Here is a 17,503-nt window from a genome sequence, read left to right on the forward strand (position 1 = left end):
GTTAGCACTACGCGTACGTCGACCGATATTTCAACGTCTGGCTCGAGGCATTTTCTTCAAGAGAAAGAAAAAAAATTCACTAAAACTCCATGTGCAACGCAAGAAATTTAATTTAAGAAAAGCACATGCGCAAACAAAAAATGCGCGGTCGAAATACACCCACACGTATATGTCCAAAAGACAAAGCGAAAATACAAACCGAGCAAAATATTTGATGAAAAACACAATAAAACACGTGCGCACTATTAGATACAATTGAAATTACTAAATGTATTCTGTAAAATGAACGAAGAAAGAACATTTGAAAAAATAAATTTGAAGAGAAAAACATGATATCTTCATGGATGTTTCCGAAGAAAAGCAACGTAATTCTATTACAATGTTTTATGGTACTGCCTGTTTTTGTGGTAAGGAACGGTGGCAAGCAGGAATGCCACGCCCCCTCTACCGCACCTGCGCAACGCCTACACCAAACAAAAGGGGAATCCTATCTACTCATGGTGGTTTTTCAACCCATTAACCCAAAGAAAATACCGAAGAACAGAAATAATCCAAATCGATTTTTTTTTCTTGAACGTTATAAACGTATTTCTTAATGTATATTTCAGATAATAACCAAATCCAAAAAAAAACTTAATGGTTCTTAAGCCTATGTGCCTAAACCTCTAAAAATTATATAACGAAGAATTCAACTCAAATTTCAAGTTTATGCTTAAACTATCTCAAAGGTATTTTGTAATTTTTCTTCAATTGTTACCAAATAAATCTATCTGTAATATGTGCCTTACTTCAAAGAAGAACTGCTACGTTGACATTAAATTTCAATATAGAAATATAAAGATAACCGCAAAAAAAATGTGTAAAAAGAATTGTATAAAGAAATATTAATATTCGCGATTCTTATCGCCCCTTTATTTACGTGGTTCTATAACCACGGCCGCTGCTGTAAGCTTCTCCCAATCCAGCCTAATTCCTCTCCCTTTCCCAAGCAGTTGCAGAACAAATAGCAAACAAAGCAACAGAATATACATAAACACGCAAAAAAAAAATAACTGCGTGTACTAAATAGGTAAACATAGTGTATTATTGTCTTGCACTTACCGCTTTATCCCTCGATGAGGCACCGCATCTCGGAGAGCCGTGCTGAAAAGTTACAATAAAACACCTATGTATTTACCTAACGATGGATAAGGACAGATAGTAAAGTGATCTGCCTTCTAATGCCTAACGAGATATATTATAGAGAGGAGCTACTTTGGATGAGTTTCCCCTTTTAGTCACGCGGTCTTGGGTTAAAACGCCGGAGCCCAATTTATACGGGGTTAAAGAAAATGGAATTATGGATTGGTGCCGGCACCAATTAAATAAAAATAGCAAGTGGTTAGGTAAATATCCAGTGTAGTGTGTTGTGCAAAATAAATATGTGCCAAGCGGAGCAAATCTTCTGGCTTAAAAAGTATTTCCGCGCAATATATACATAAATATATCTATAAATTTATATATACATGTATATTCATATACATTGCACTGAAAAGCTATACTTATTTTTTTTTCTGTGTTGTTCCCCACCCTTATTTTTTTCTTTTTAATTGTGATAAGCCAAAGCAATAAATCATGTGAGCTCTGAAAGGCTAGTAGGTGGTGAAGCCAAAAACAAAATCTCCCTTCAAAATTCCACACAATTTAGGGAAAGCTTTACCAAAAAAATCAAGATAAGCGGGCCTAAGTTCACAAACAAATTGTTAAAAAAAAACAAGATTTCTGAAAATATTCAACAAAAAAAGTGAACCAAAAATTTCGTGAAACAAAATTGAACTGAACCCTATACGTGGAACTACCCCCAGGCTAAATTCACCTCACAAAATAATAATTCGCTGGCGCATACAAAACTTATACACATACAAATACAGGCAAAGCTATTAAAATTAAGTCGCTGCCAGTCTCTCCGTCCTCTCTGTTGTTGCTGTGGTTTTTTTCGCTGTCTTTGCGTTTTTCCTTTCTTGGATCATTTGCTGTTGCGTTTCCTCTCCACTGCTTATAATAACATAGCGCTAAGGTTTTTTATTAATATATAGGGTTTTCCTTCTTATAGATTTCCCGCCGGCTTTCATGCAATTATGAGGAATTCTTTTCCCTCTATAAACTTTTGAGTGGCTGCGGTCCAGAGATAACCCCGCCGGATGAGGACCTGTGATAGAAATAGAAAAAAAATTATTAAGAATTCTATTTGTTTGTATTTATTAATTCTATTTATTTGTATTTTATTATGTGTATTTATGTATAGGTGGCTACGTAAATGTGTGTCTTATTTATTCGCATTAATTATTTCATTTTTTTTATTTAATTAATTAATTTATTTATTTAATTTATGGTATGACAGTGGTTATAAATTTAATTTATTTAGAAAATGGACAATACTATTTATTTTTTCTTGAATTTATTTTGGTTTAATTTATTTTATTAGATAGTAGTATTTTTTTATAACGCTTGATTTATTTAAGGTTTTATTTGTTTAATGTTTTTTTTGGGTTTAGGTTTTATTTAATTTATAGATTTTATAAACTTTTAGATTTTATTCAATTTTAGGATATATATAAAAGTTTAGATTTTATAGGGGTTTTTTTTTGGTTTTTATTAAATTTTCGATTTAATTTAATTTTAGGTTCTATTAAATTTTAGGTTTAATTTAATTGTAGGTTTAATTTAATTTTAGGATTTATTTATTTTAAGCTTTTATTAAATTTAGAATTTTATTAAATTTTTTGATTTTATTCAATATTAGGGTTTACTTAATTTTAGCTTTTATTACATTTTAGATTTTACTGAATTTTCGGTTTTATTAAAATTTTAAGTCTATGTAAATTTTTAGATTTTGTTTAACTTTATGGTTTTATTAAAATTTGGGATAATTTAATTGTAGATTTTATTAAATTTCAGCTTTTATAAAATTTTAGGTATCATTAAATTTCATATTTTATCAAATTTTAAATGTAATTAAATTTCAGGTTTTATAAAATTCTATATTTTATTTAGTTTTATGATTTTATTTAAATAAACTGTACATTTCACTTACCTTAAAGTTTTCTGCAGGTCCTTTTTGAGTGTATCGGTGGCCGGTTCCGTAAATTTGCGGTAAAAAAAAATTCGGGCACTTTCAACAACTTTTAGTATTTTGTACTTTAATATATTTTTTATTCCACGCACTTTTAGCCGGTAAGACGTCCTTTTCAGTCTTGGATACTTCGATAATTAATTTAGGTTTTATTTCGGCTATTAAGCGCAGCCATCGCCTAAGTGGAACGGTAGGTTTCCCTCGCCCGTTTTTTACTCAACACCCGAAGGAATTACCAATACATTCTTGCCACTAAACGTTATTCACAGATGCATACATGCCTAGACAGTAGGCCGGGTCGATTTGTGGGGAGGCAAAAAAATCGCCCATTGCTCTGTGAAAAGCATATTCTAGGGATCAAAATAAGATACTTTGCCGAAGGAACCATACCTCTAAAACGAATTCTGATGTCCCACTTTGGGTCGTAGGGGCAAATTTTGAAAAATCCCACTGTTTTTTCTTTTTGGAGTTTATTTTTCTCTTTAGAAATTTATTTAGTCAGAACATACATAAATGAAAAAATTAATTTAACTTAGTAATAGAAAAGAAATTAAAAAAATTATTAGAAATTAGCGTTTTTACAACCCCTTTTAAAACCAAAGCATCACTGTGATGCATTTGCATGTCGTAAACATAGCTGTGTGGGTTTTTTATTCAACCGTTTTAAAAAATGAAGGTATCACTGTGACACAATTGCAGATCGTAAAATTGCTTGTGTTGTTTTTTTTAAGCCACCACAAGACACAGCAGGTAGAATTGAAATTGCCCCTACCCAAAAGTTCGACCCAAAGTGGGGGACATCAGAATTCGTTTTAGAGGTATGGTTCCTTCGGCAAAGTTTCTTGTTTTGATTCCTATAATACGATTTTCACAGAGCAATGAGCGATTTTTAAATCGACCCGCCCTACTACACAGTCATTAAAACCGACACCTACAAGCTATCTATATAGCAGGCATGCTTAACGAACGAAACGATATCATTTCGTTACGATAATCAACGCTAATAAACGAAACGAAGTCACTTCGTTTCGTTTATTAACGTTAAGATCGTCAAATTAACGTTAATTTGTCGTTCTTAACGTTAATAAACGAAACGAAATGACTTCGTTTCGTTTATTAACGTTGATTATCGTAACGAAATGATATCGTTTCGTTCGTTAAGCATGCCTGCTATATAGACATTCACGCTTTCATAAGGGAAAATACTTACCTTGCATACATACATTCACACACACGAAGTGGGGTTTGACATGGTTGCGTACTAGGCATTGGCGACTGGTTTGACTGTTCGATGTTGCTTTATATGTTCGACGATGGGGCGATTTGGTTTGACGTGTTTCCTAGGGCTATGATCAATTTATGTTGCATTCACTACAACAGGCTGTCGTTACAAATGTTGTTTCTTTGACACAACAAAATCATGCTTAAGAAATATAGTGGGGCATTACTCACCAAATTGAAGCACAGCATATACCGAATTTACTTAAGTCCAGTTCATTTATTTTTTTTTTTCACAGTTTTTATGAAAAAAAAAAAAACAAACAAAACAAATGACTTATTTTTTTCCTTTGGCTTTCACTTGAGAAATGCCGAACGTCAAATTATTGTTCTAGAAACGTCAATTCCATTGAATAATGCAAAATGAAAATAAGCATTGTTGCATTGATGTGTCCTCTTTTAGCTTGTCAATTCAACTGTCTTTATTTAGTAATGTACATAGTGGTGATACAAAGTATACTTATCGATAACGACCAACTATTATCGCTGCTACATCTCCCTTTTTTGTAAGGGTTTCCGTATTATATTATAGTTAACAATTTCACATTAATTCTTTTTTTGTTTTGTTTTTTTTTTGTTTTTTTTTTTTTTTTTGTTTCAATAGACGTATTATATATACATAGTGCTAGGCTTAGTTAAATTGGTGTTTAAATATACATGTAGTATATCTATATTTTTGTTTGTGTTTCAGTCGACGTATTATATATACATAGTTCTAGGCTTAGTTAAATGGTGTTTAAATATACATGTAATATATATAACTTTTTTTTTTTTTTTTTTTTTTTTTTTTTAACATAAACTTAGTTAAGTTCAATTCATTTAAGTTCAATTTTTTTTTTTATGTAAATAAATTTTTTTTTTGTTTTTGTTTTACAAAAGATTTAAATAAATATTAGCATTGCAAATACAATATTTTAAAATTTCTTAGTACTTCTTGCCACTCGAGTGCGTTTCTCAATTGTACATGATTTTCCGTCAGGAAGGAAGCTGTCTTGGCCAGGAATTTCCGAAACAACACGTTTGCGTATGTCTATACTGTTTCGTCGATATTCCCCGTTTGTTGTTTTGACTACATATGATCTAGGGGTGTGCCAAACTTTGGATATTGTGCCCTCCTCCCAACGGCCTGTCCATACGTAGACTTTTTCGTTTAATTTAAAGCTCCTCTGCTTTTAGCATTTCGGTTGTAAAATTTTCTAGCATTTTCTTGTTTGCTCTTGATTTGACTTGTGGAATTTGCACAAATTTGAGGGTCGTATTTCTTATTAAACATTGGTAATTTTGAACGCAAAACCCTACTGTTCATTAACTGCGATGGAGAGAATGATAAATCTTTCGTTGGAGTATTTCTATAATCCAATAAACCTAAATACACATCATGAATACTAGATGATTTTTTCATTATATTTTTGCAGATCTGAACTGCGCGTTCAGCTAGTCCGTTTGATTTTGGATAATGTGGGCTGCTTGTTTCGAATTTGAAATCTAACAACTTCGCGAACTCTTTACATTCAAAAGAATTAAATGGCATATTATCTGCTATTACAATATTCGGTATTCCGTTTCTACTAAATATTTCGGTCAATTGCAAATTTACATCTTTAGCTTGTTTTCCTTTAAGCTCTCTTAACTCTATCCATTTCGAATAATAGTCAACCGCGACTAAGTAGTCCTTATTGTGAAATTGACATATATCACACGCTATTTTAACGAAGGGCCTCTTCGGTATTTCATGAGCAATAAGCGGCTCTTTTTGATTTCTATTAGCGTTTACTTGGCAGACCCTACATGTGCTAATCATTTTTTCGATTTGGTCGTCCATTCCAGGCCAATAAACTGCATTTCTAGCTTTCTTTCGTGTCTTTGTAATTCCACTATGTGTCTCATGAAGTTGCTCTAACACTAATTGCCTCATTGCCACTGGTACCATAATTCTTTCATTAAAAACTAATATGCCCTCATCTAGAAAAATTTCGTTTCTGCTTTTAAAGAAAAACCTTGTATTGTCACTGCATTTTGTCTTTTTGTGTGGCCACCCATTTATACAATAGCGTTTGATAGTATTTAATATCGGGTCTGAGGCTGTCTCTCTTTGAAATTGGAGTTTGCGTTCATACATTTATGCTAAGTACATAGCTATTTAATTCACTGTCATAATCTTCTTCCGTAGCTTTTGCAGCATAACGAGAAAGGTAATCGGCTATATGTATTGTTTTCCCGGGTTTGTACTCAAGTTCTATTTCAAAATTTAGCAGTTTCAATCTAATGTTTTGCAGTTTCACGGATGGAATCTTGTGAATTTCCTTTTTTATAATTACCGTTAACGGTTTGTGGTCGTTAACAATTTTGACCTTTCTTCCAAACGTGTAAAATTTAAATTTTTTACAAGCGAACAAAATAGAAAGAAATTCTTTTTCAATTTGCGAGTAACGTTTCTCAGCTTCCGACAAACGTCGAGACGCGAATGCAATAGGTTTGCCATCTTGTAATATACAGCATCCAAGTCCATCTTTTGATGCATCGCATTGTATCTGTATGCTTTTTTTCTCATCGAAAGGTACTAAAATAGGCGAGTTAAGTATTTGCTTTTTAATCTTATTAAAAGCTTCCGTATGACTTTCAGTCCAGTTAAAAATTGTATTCTTTTTAAGCATAGCACGAAGCGGAGCTGTCAGGTCAGATAAGTTTGAAATGAAAGACCGCATGTAATTTATGACGCCCAAAAGTTTTTGTAAGTCTTTTTTGGTTTTGGGCTTTCCCATTTCTACTACTGCTTTAATTCGCTCTGGATCGGGCGTGATTTTATTTTCTGAAAAAACGTGGCCTAAATAACTAACTTCAGTTACAGCTATTTTCATTTTACTTTTGTTGAACTTCACACCTTTTTCCCTAGCTCTTTCTAATACTGAAATCAGTGCTCTATCATGCTCCTCCCGCGTTTTTCCTGTAATTAGTAAATCATCCATGTATGCGAACACGTTCATCAGATCACCAAAATTTTCGTGGTTCATTTTTTGAAATATCTTAGGGCCGGATTTAATACCGAATGGCATCCTTAAAAATTTAAAATTTCCAAATGGGGTGGCGAAAGTGCATAATTTCTGTGATTCCTCATCTAGTACAACGTGCCAGAAACCGTCTTTCAGGTCCAGTACACTAAAGTACTTCACCCCTTCTAATCTTGTTGTAAGATCTTCTAAAGTCGGTATAAAAAACTCTCATCTGCTATGAAGTCATTTAAGTTGGATGGGTCGATGCATATCCTTAAATCTTTCCTATTTTTCTTCATAACTAAAACTATCTGATGAACCCATTCGTTAGTATCTGCCCTAGCAATTATTCCATTTTTCTCTAACTCATCCAGCTTTTCTTTGAAACGACCTAAAATGGCTTGAGGCACTCTTCTTGCTGACTTAGCTATAGGTACTGAATTTTCTTTTATATGAATTTTATATGTTTTATTAAATCTTCCCAAATCCTTAAATAAACCCGAATACTGATCTTCAACAAATTTCTGATTTACTTCTCTCGCCACCGCATTTATAAAAAATTTTTTCTTGCTGTTTGTTTCTGGGTACGTGCAATGTCCACCAAACCAAAAGCAACACAAGCATTCAACCCCAGTAAAGGCACTGTGTCTATGTCAACAATTTCAATTTCAATGTTTTTCTTCTCACTATATAATTTACAATAAAGTTGACATGACCCAATCGGTTTTACAACTCCACCTCCAAAGGCACGAAGTATAGATCTAGACGGCTTTAGATTGTAGTTGGGAGCAACAATATCCAATAGTCTTTTTGGAAGTATTGTTACGCTCGATCCTGTATCTACTTTGAATGAGACTAATTTTCCACCTACCTGGACATCTTCCTTCCACAACGACACTTTTCTGTTGGCTGTATTTGCACTGCAGTCGACAGGTTGTACAACTACTGAAGAAATATTTGTTTGCTTTAACGAATGAGTATAAAATTCGTAATTTTCGTCAAAATCCGATTCATTAATGGTTTGCACATCTTTTATCTCATCTGACTTACAAACTGAAGCGAAATGATTTTTTTTGAACAATTTTTACACGTTTTCCCATAGGCTGGGCAGTTTCCCTTCTTATGTTTATAGCTACAATATTTGCATTTACCTTGTACATACTTATTTGTACTTTTGTTAGTGGTTTGACCTAAACTATGTTGTTTGTTACGGTATTTGCTTCCATTCTCTTCGTGTTTATTGCGACGGTGAATTTCACTAACTGGTTCCGTCGTGCAATTCATTGTATTCATTGTTTGTGCTTGCTCTTTCGTTGCTTCCTTCGCTCTGCTTTTCTTCACGGCTGCTTCATATGTTAAGTTTGGTACTTCCAATAAACGTATTGGCAAATTATTGTCTGAAACGCCCATAACGATTTGATCTCTCAGCATTTCGCTCTCCTTTTCCCCGAATTCACAATTTTTTACTAACCGTTTTATGTCCATTAGAAATGAGTCGAAAGGTTCCCCATCTTTTTGCTTGCGCTGGTAAAATATAAAGCGCTCATATACTGCATTCTTTTTCGGTTCACAAAAATCTGCAAATGTTTTTGTTACCGCTTGGTAAATTCCTTGTTCTGCATTTGTCAAGTGAAACGTATCATACACCTCAACAGCCCGCTCACCAATTATATTCAAGAAAACATTAATTTTAACAGCATCTGGCTTTGTATTTAATTCTTTTGCTTGCATATATATATCAAAATTTCGTTTAAATCTTCGCCAGTTTTCTGATAAATTCCCATCAATTTGCAAAGGCTCGGGCTTTCTTACGAAGTCACCCATTTTAATAGCAATCGTGTTTTCTGCTAATGAATTATTTTCAAGTGTCAAAGCTGAGTTGCCGAATTCTTTGATCATGTGCTTATAGAACGAAGATTCACGCTCTTGTTTTTTCACTTGATTTTCGTTTTTAATCACTTTTGCAGTTACCTTTGTTACTGCTTCACACTTTTTTAGTTCTTCAACTGGAATTTTCTTTATGATCAAATCAATTACTTTCTCTGTCCGCTTTTCTTTTTTAATAACTCTGCTTTTATTTTGTATTACTTTTGGACTTTTAATTTCTCTTGATCTTAATTTCATTTTATTTCAATACTTCACTTATTAGTTTGTCCGCAGCGCCATGTTGCATTGATGTGTCCTCTTTTAGCTTGTCAATTCAACTGTCTTTATTTAGTAATGTACATAGTGGTGACACAAAGTATACTTATCGATAACGACCAACTATTATCGATGCTACAAGCATCACCAATTCCATTTCATGAAGTAACGCAAATATGCAAATAAGCACCATCTATTGGTATGAAACTTTACAGAAACCATCTACATTACAGCCCAAATGTACCGTAGAAGTTTGGTTGAATTTGGTGGAGCCGGTCTCAAGTTATAAAGTAACACCAAAAATGTGCACTTATTTTTATATCTATAGATGGGAATGTTTGGATGTTTGTATGTCCACACGTTTGTTTTGTGCCTCAATCACGCAAGAACGGCTGGACGAATGTGGATGAAATTTGGCACACATATAGCCAATAGTCTAGAAGGATCTACTAGCTATATTTTTTTGAAAAGTGGGGAGGTGCCAGCCCCCTAGTAGCAGTTATAATTTAATTATTGTATTTTTTCGTCTTTGTAACTGACGAACAGACAACATTTGGTTATTTCGTTGTAGTTCTATAAATAGAACAAAAATATCAACAATACCAAGTTTCTCTGAAACCGCCTTACAAACATGCATAACTTCAACACATAATTTACATACGAAGTATGTGATGTGTAGAAGAATATAGGCAAAAGAAGGCAATAGCGAAAAACTTTTCAACAACTAAGGCATGACGTAGCTGAATGCGCTTGTAACCATTTCAACTGTCGTATGAGTGTGGGTGCGACTCCCATTCCCGGGAGAAAAGGCTTTGAAGAGATTTACAAGGTATAATCGAAACAGCTGTCGCCTGCTCGCCGTCCTGATGTCACGTTGTTTAAATTTTTCCCAAATTATTAAATAAATTATAAAATTAAAAATTGCTTGGAATAAATGTTTCCATACATTTAAAGCAATACGGGCAATCCCCGATTAACTCATACGAACAGACAACATTTGGTTAATTCGTTGTAGTTCTATAAATAGAACAAAAATAGCAACAATACCAAGCTTATCTGAACCGCCTTACAAACATGCATAACTTCAACACATAATTTACATACGAATTATGTGAAGTGTAGAAGAATATAGGCAAAAGAAGGCAATTGGGAAAAAATTTACAACAACTAAGGCATGACGTAGCTCAATGCGTTTGTAACAATTTCAACTATCGTAAGAGTGCGGGTTCGGCTCCCACTCCCGGGAGAAAAGGCTTTGAAGATATTTACAAGGTATAATCGAAACAGGTGCCGCCTTGTCCGTCCTGATGTCACGTTGTTTAAATTTTTCCCATGTTATTAAATAAATTATAAAATTAAAAATTGCTTGAAATAAATGTTTCCATACATTTAAAGCAATACGGGCAATCCCCGATTAACTCATACGAACAGACAACATTTGGTTAATTCGTTGTAGTTCTATAAATAGAACAAAAATAGCAACAATGCCAAGTTTCTCTGAAACCGCCTTACAAACATGCATAACTTCAACACATAATTTACATACGAAGTATGTGATGTATAGAAGAATATAGGCAAAAGAAGGCTATTGGGAAAAACTTTACAACAACTAAGGCATGACGTAGCTGAATGCGCTTGTAACCATTTCAACTATTGTAGGAGTGCGGGTTCGACTCCCTCTCCCGGGAGAAAAGGCTTTGAAGATATTTACAAGGTATAATCGAAACAGCTGTCGCCTTGTCCGTCCTGATGTCACTTTGTTTAAATTCTTCCCAAATTATTAACTAAATTATAAAATTAAAAATTGTTTGAAATAAATGTTTCCATACATTTAAAGCAACACGGGTAATCCCCGATTAACTCATACGAACAGACAACATTTGGTTAATTCGTTGTAGTTCTATAAATAGGACAAAAATAGCAACAATACCAAGTTTCTCTGAAACCGTCTTACAAGCATGCATAACTTCAACACATAATTTACATACGAAGTATGTGATGTGTAGAAGAATATAGGCAAGAGAAGGCAATTGGGAAGAACTTTACAACAACTAAGGCATGACGTAGCTGAATGCGTTTGTAACCATTTCAACTATCGTACGAGTGCGGGTTCTACTCCCACTCCCGGGAGAAAAGGCTTTGAAGAGATTTACAAGGTATAATCGAAACAGGTGTCGCCTTGTCCGTCCTGATGTCACGTTGTTTAATTTTTTCCCAAATTATTAAATAAAATGCAACTGAATCACGCCAGAACGTCTTCACGGATCTTGATGAAATTTGGGACATAGATACACAATAGCCTACTGGCAAAATTTTTTCGAAAATGGAAAGGGGGTGGGGGTCTCACGACCATTCGCACAATTACTTTTTAATAATTTTACACATTATAACTTTACGTCTACTGCCTTCACCAATATCACAAACTCAATAGGTCAAATAAGTCGAGGGCTTACAAAGTGGGCAGTGACACCCTCCGTATCCTCACCCCCCCCCCCCCCCCTTCCCCTCTCCCCCTCTGGTGCAAAATCGATAAATTGTTATAACTCAATATACATGTTCTCCTAAATCAACAATTTTTGGTATCTGGCTCATACAGATCGAGATCTAAACAGTTTTGGAAAAACGATCGCTGGTGCTCTCCGTCTCCTCTCGCCATCCCCACTCCTTCAATTGTTTTTATTAGCACGCTTTTATTAGCTTTCCCGGTATGTTTGTTTGTAACTATTCATTCGCTTCAACGCGCCTGCTGCCTTATTAACATGCTTTTATTATTAATTAGTTTCACCTTATTTGTAATCCCGTCAGGGTCATATCGAAACCCTTCCGGGATCATTTCTGTATGGTTTTCGGTATCCGCCCGGGATCCCGTCGGGGTCATTTCGGGACTTTTTCGGGACTGTTTCGGGATCATTTTGGGACACTTCCGGGATTTTTTTCTGTATATTTTTCGGGATCCGTCCGGGATCCCGTCGGGGTTATTTTGGGACTTTTTCGGGACTATTACGCCGAAGTCATTTCGGAACTTTTTCGGGACTATTTCGGGATCATATGGGGTATTTTCCGGCATCATTTATAGATGGTTTTGGGCTTCGTCCGGGATCCCGTCGGGGTAATGTCAAGACTTTTTCGGGATCATTTGGGGTACCTTCCGGCATCATTTCCAGATGTGTTTGGGATTCGTCCGGGATCACGTCGGGGTCATTTCAGGACTTTTTCGGGATAATTTAGGGTACCTTCCGGTATCATTTCCAAGTGGTTTTGGGGATCCGTCCGGGATCCCGTAGGGGTCATATTGGGACTTTTTCGCGACTAATACGAGATCATTTGGAAACCCTTTCGGCATCATTTCTGCATGGTTTTCGGGATCCCGTCAGGTTCATTTCGGGACTATTAGGGGATAATTTGGGGAGTTTTCCGGCATCATTTCTGGATAGTTTTCGGGATCCGTCCGGGATACCTTCGGGGACTTTTCCGACTTTTTTTGGGACTATTTCGGGATCATTTGGGGTATTTTCCGGCATAATTTCTGTATGGTTTTCGGGATCCGTCCGGGATCCTGTCGGGGTCTTTTCCGGCTTTTTTGGGACTATTTCGGGATCATTTGGTGTATTTTCCGGCATCATTTCTGTATGGTTTTCGGGATCCGTCCGGGATCCTGTCGGGGTCATTTCGTTACTTTTTCGGGATCATTTGGGGTCCCTTCCGGCATAATTTCTGAATAGTTTTCGGCATCCGTCAGAAATTCCGTCAGGGTTATTTCGGGCCTTTTTCCGGACTAATACGGTATCATTTGGCATCATTTCTGGACAGTTTTCGGGATCCGTCCGAGATCACTTTGGGGTCATTTCGGGACTTTTTATCGACTAATACAGGATCATTTCGTGACTTTTTCGGGATCATTTGGGGTCCCTTCCGGTATAATTTCTGAATAGTTTTCGGGATCCGTCAGAAATTCCGTCAGGGTCATTTCGGGACTTTTTCCGGACTAATACGGTATCATTTGGCATCATTTCTGGACGGTTTTCGGGATCCGTACGGGATCCCGTCAGGGTAATTTCGGGGCTATTAGGGGATCATTTGAGGACCTTTACGGCATCATTTTTTTGATAGTTTTCGGGATCCGTCTAGTATCCCTTCGGGGTCATTTCGGGACTTTTCGGGGACTATTTCGGGATCATTTGGGGTATTTTCCGTCATCATTTCTGTATGGTTTTCGGGATCCGTCCGGGATCCCGTCAGGACCATTTCGGGACTATTATGGGATCATTTATGGGCCCTTCCGTCATCATTTCTGAATAGTTTTCGGGATCCGTTCGGGATACCTTCGGGGTCATTTCAGGCCTTTTTCGAGACTATTTCGGGATCATTTGGGGTACCCACTGGCATCATTTCTGTATGGTTTTCGGGATAAGTCCGGGATCCCGTCGGGGTCATTTCGGGACTTTTTCTCGACTGATGCGAGATCATTTATGGACCTTTTGGCATCATTTCTGGATGGTTTTCGGGATCCCGTCAGGGTCATTTCGGGACTATTAGGGTAAAATTTGAAGACCTTTCCGACATCATTTCTGGATAGTTTTCGGGATCCGTCCGGGATCCCTTCGGTGTCATTTCGGGACTTTTCCGGGTCTATTTCGAGATCATTTGGGGTATTTTCCGGCATCATTTCTGTATTGTTTTCGGGATCCGTCCGGGATCCTGTTGGGTCATTTCGTGACTTTTTCGAGATAATTTGGGGTCCTTCCGGCATAATTTCTGGATGGTTTTCGGGATCCGTCAGAAATCCCGTCGGGGTCATTTCGGGACTTTTTCCGGACTAATACGGGATAATTTGAAGAGCCTTTCGGCATCATTTCTGGATGGTTTTCGTGATCCGTACGGACTTTTCCGACACTATTTCGGGATCATTTTGGGACCCTCCAAAGATCATTTCTGGATGGATTACGGGATCTGTCCGAAATCCCGTCAGGGCCATTTTCGGATCAGTTCGAGATCTCGTCAGCGTCATTTCGGGACTTCTTCGGGATCATTTCTGGATGGTTTTCGAGATCCGTCCGGGATCCCGTCGGCTTCATTTCGGAACTGTTTCGAGGCTAATGCGGAATCATTTGGGGACCCTTCCGGCATCATCTCTGGATGGATTTCGGGATCTGTACGGGAAACCATCAGGGTAATTTCGGGATCATTTGAAGACCCTTTAGAGGTCATTCTGTGACTTTTCCTGTATTATTTTGGGATCATTTGGGGACCCTTGCGGCATCATTTCTTGATGTTTTGCCGGATCCATCAGGGTCATTTCGTGACCATTTTGGGATCATTTAGGGACCCTTTCGAGATCATTTCTGGATCCGTGCGGAACGCCGTAGTAGTCATTTCGAAATGTTTTTGTTACTTTTTCGGGATAGTTTTGGGACCCTTCCGGGATCATTTCTAGATCCCATCGGGGTCATTTCCGAACAATTTCTGGATCATTTTGAGACCCTTCCGGAATCATTTCTGTATGGTTTTCGCGATCCGTCGTGGATCCCCTCGGGGCCATTTCGGAACTTTTTCTGGACTATGTCGGGATAATTTAGGGAACCTTCCTGGATATTTTCTGGATGGTTTTTGAGATCCGTCCGGGAGCCCGTCGGTCATTTCGGAACTTTTTCGGGACTATTCCGGATCATTTTTGTACTCTTTAGGGATAATTTCTGTGTGGTTCTCTGGATAAGTCTAGAATCGTGTGGTTGACATTTCGGGTTTTTTTTTGGACTATTCCGGGAACTTTTGGAGACCCTTCCGGGCCATTTCTGGATGGTTTTCGGAATGCGTCCGCGATAGCGTCGGGGTCATTTCGTGGCTTTTTCTGGATAATTTCGGAATCATTTGGGGATCCTATCAGGTTATCAGCTCATTTAGTTCTTTTTTTTTCTCAATTACAAAAATAAAGTGCATTAGACAGAAAAAAATTGTTAACGGATAACTTGATAAGCAGGCTAACGTGAATGGCCCATATATTTCATTTTCTCCTTGCGGACGGAGCCGTGGGTAAAGGCTAGTAAAATATATTTGTAAGTATGTCAACAAAGGCAGCGACTTTTCCGTTCAAGATAATAAAGACGAAGTGCAAAATTTTTTGAATGGCAGATATTTAAGCACATCAGAAGGTATTTGGAGATTACTGGGTTTTTCGATTCATGAGCAATCCCAACGGTTTTACATCTATCTGTTTACTTCGAAAATGGACAAAGGGTTTATGGTACTGAAGGAACCACTACAAACCGCTTTGATAGCATTTTTCCCCTTTGTTCAGTTGACGATTTTGCAAAGACTTTGCTTTACTCCGAAGTACCCGCCTATTACACTTGGACTAATACAATTACAATTAATAAGACGCAAGGACAAACATTTAGTTATGATGGCGTAGACCTTCGTAGTGAAGTGTTTTCTCACGGTCAACTGTATTTCGCTATTTCAAGAACTGTATCCCCACAGAATCAAAGTTTTCTCATTCCTGGAAATGATAATAAAACAAAGAATGTTATATTCCCGGAAGTTTTAATTAATGAAAAAAATGTACCTTATTTTATGTATTAATTTTTTACGTTCTACAATCCAATTTGGACTGCTGAGTGGAATAGCACCCTATTCAAAATTCTTTTCAAAAACGTCCTACCTGAGAATTTGACTCAAAAATGCCCTACCGCAAAATTTGATTGAAGAATGTCCTATTTCAAAATTCGGTATAAATTCAATACATTTTGAGCTGAGATAAATTCTGAAATGGGGCGTTCTTCAATCAAATTCTGAGATAGGTCGTTGTCGAAAAAAAATTCTGATGTAGGGTGTTGAAAAGAGTTTTGAGGTGGGGCGTTTTTGAAAAGCGTTTTGAAATAGAGTGATATTAGACTCAGCAGTCGATTTACTTAAGTACCTAATGTTATTTGAATTGTTATCTTTTTGCGTTTTCTTGCAAAGTTGTTCATTAATAAATAGTTTATAACGCTAACGAATTTAAAAGTGTTTGCATTTCATACAACAGAGGGTATTACACTATTACCTTCGTAGAAGAAAAAATACTTGACATATGTATTTGTATCTCTTCTTTTAAACTATACCCAAATAGCAAAAACTCACTAGATTTACTTTTTAAGCCGGGTACTTGCTAGTAATAAAATAAAAATATAATGTTTATGTTAATTTTTTTGTAATGAAAACAAAGTCAAAATTAAATAACAAAATATGAGAGCCGTAAGAATTTTAAAATTTGTTACACGCAATTTGACTCTCACCGGTTTTACCTTGTAATATTTGTATCATGATTAAAGGTATATAATTCTCTACGGTACAAAAATTTCCGGTATAGCTATTCTTGGTGCTCCTTTTTGTAATGAATCTAATGAATGAAATAATAAAACCTTGTTTGCGTTTTCCCATGACAATTTTGAATTACGTATGTTTACAATAAAACATGCGATATAAGCTGTAAACGCAATGCAAAAAGATGACGAGCTTCGCCCCGTTGCGTCGGGCGCTATCATTTCTCCAAGTACGTCCAGCTATTTCGCCTGCTAAAAACACAATACCGGCGCGGAAATTTTCGAACGTTTTTTATTCAGAGTGGCCATATACAAAAAAGGATGGAAATAATTAAAACTTTTCTGGGACGTGAAGTTAAGAGAACCGCGAAAAGATTGAAAAATGGGGAAACAGTAAACCATCAAATCGCGGGTAGGTTTTTCACCACTCGGGAAATGTGGCATGAAATTCGACAATTCCAACTATAGTAAACTTTTATTTTGATAAAATTTTTAATGAAATTTGACGGAAAACCCGCGTTTTTGTTAATCTTCAAGCAAATATTACCGTGAAGTACCCACCGCCGATAAAAATAAATTTATCGTCGCAAAATGTTGTCGGGCAAACTTCGCTATTCGCTTTGATTGTGTTCAGAGCTGCTCAATCCCTAAACACTGATAGCATTTTTGTTTTGCCCTGA

The 17,503-nt window shown here is 36.3% G+C and overlaps 1 protein-coding gene across 11 annotated transcripts in view; it reads left to right on the forward strand.

Annotated features, from left to right (window-relative positions):
- The window catches only part of Obsc (Obscurin), a 2,548,720-nt gene that overhangs the window by 1,176,743 nt on the left and 1,354,474 nt on the right, over positions 1-17,503 (forward strand). The window lies entirely within an intron of this gene.

The sequence above is a fragment of the Eurosta solidaginis genome, chromosome 3 (genome assembly GCF_040869045.1).
Source record: "Eurosta solidaginis isolate ZX-2024a chromosome 3, ASM4086904v1, whole genome shotgun sequence".
NCBI classification, from domain to species: Eukaryota; Metazoa; Arthropoda; class Insecta; order Diptera; family Tephritidae; genus Eurosta; species Eurosta solidaginis.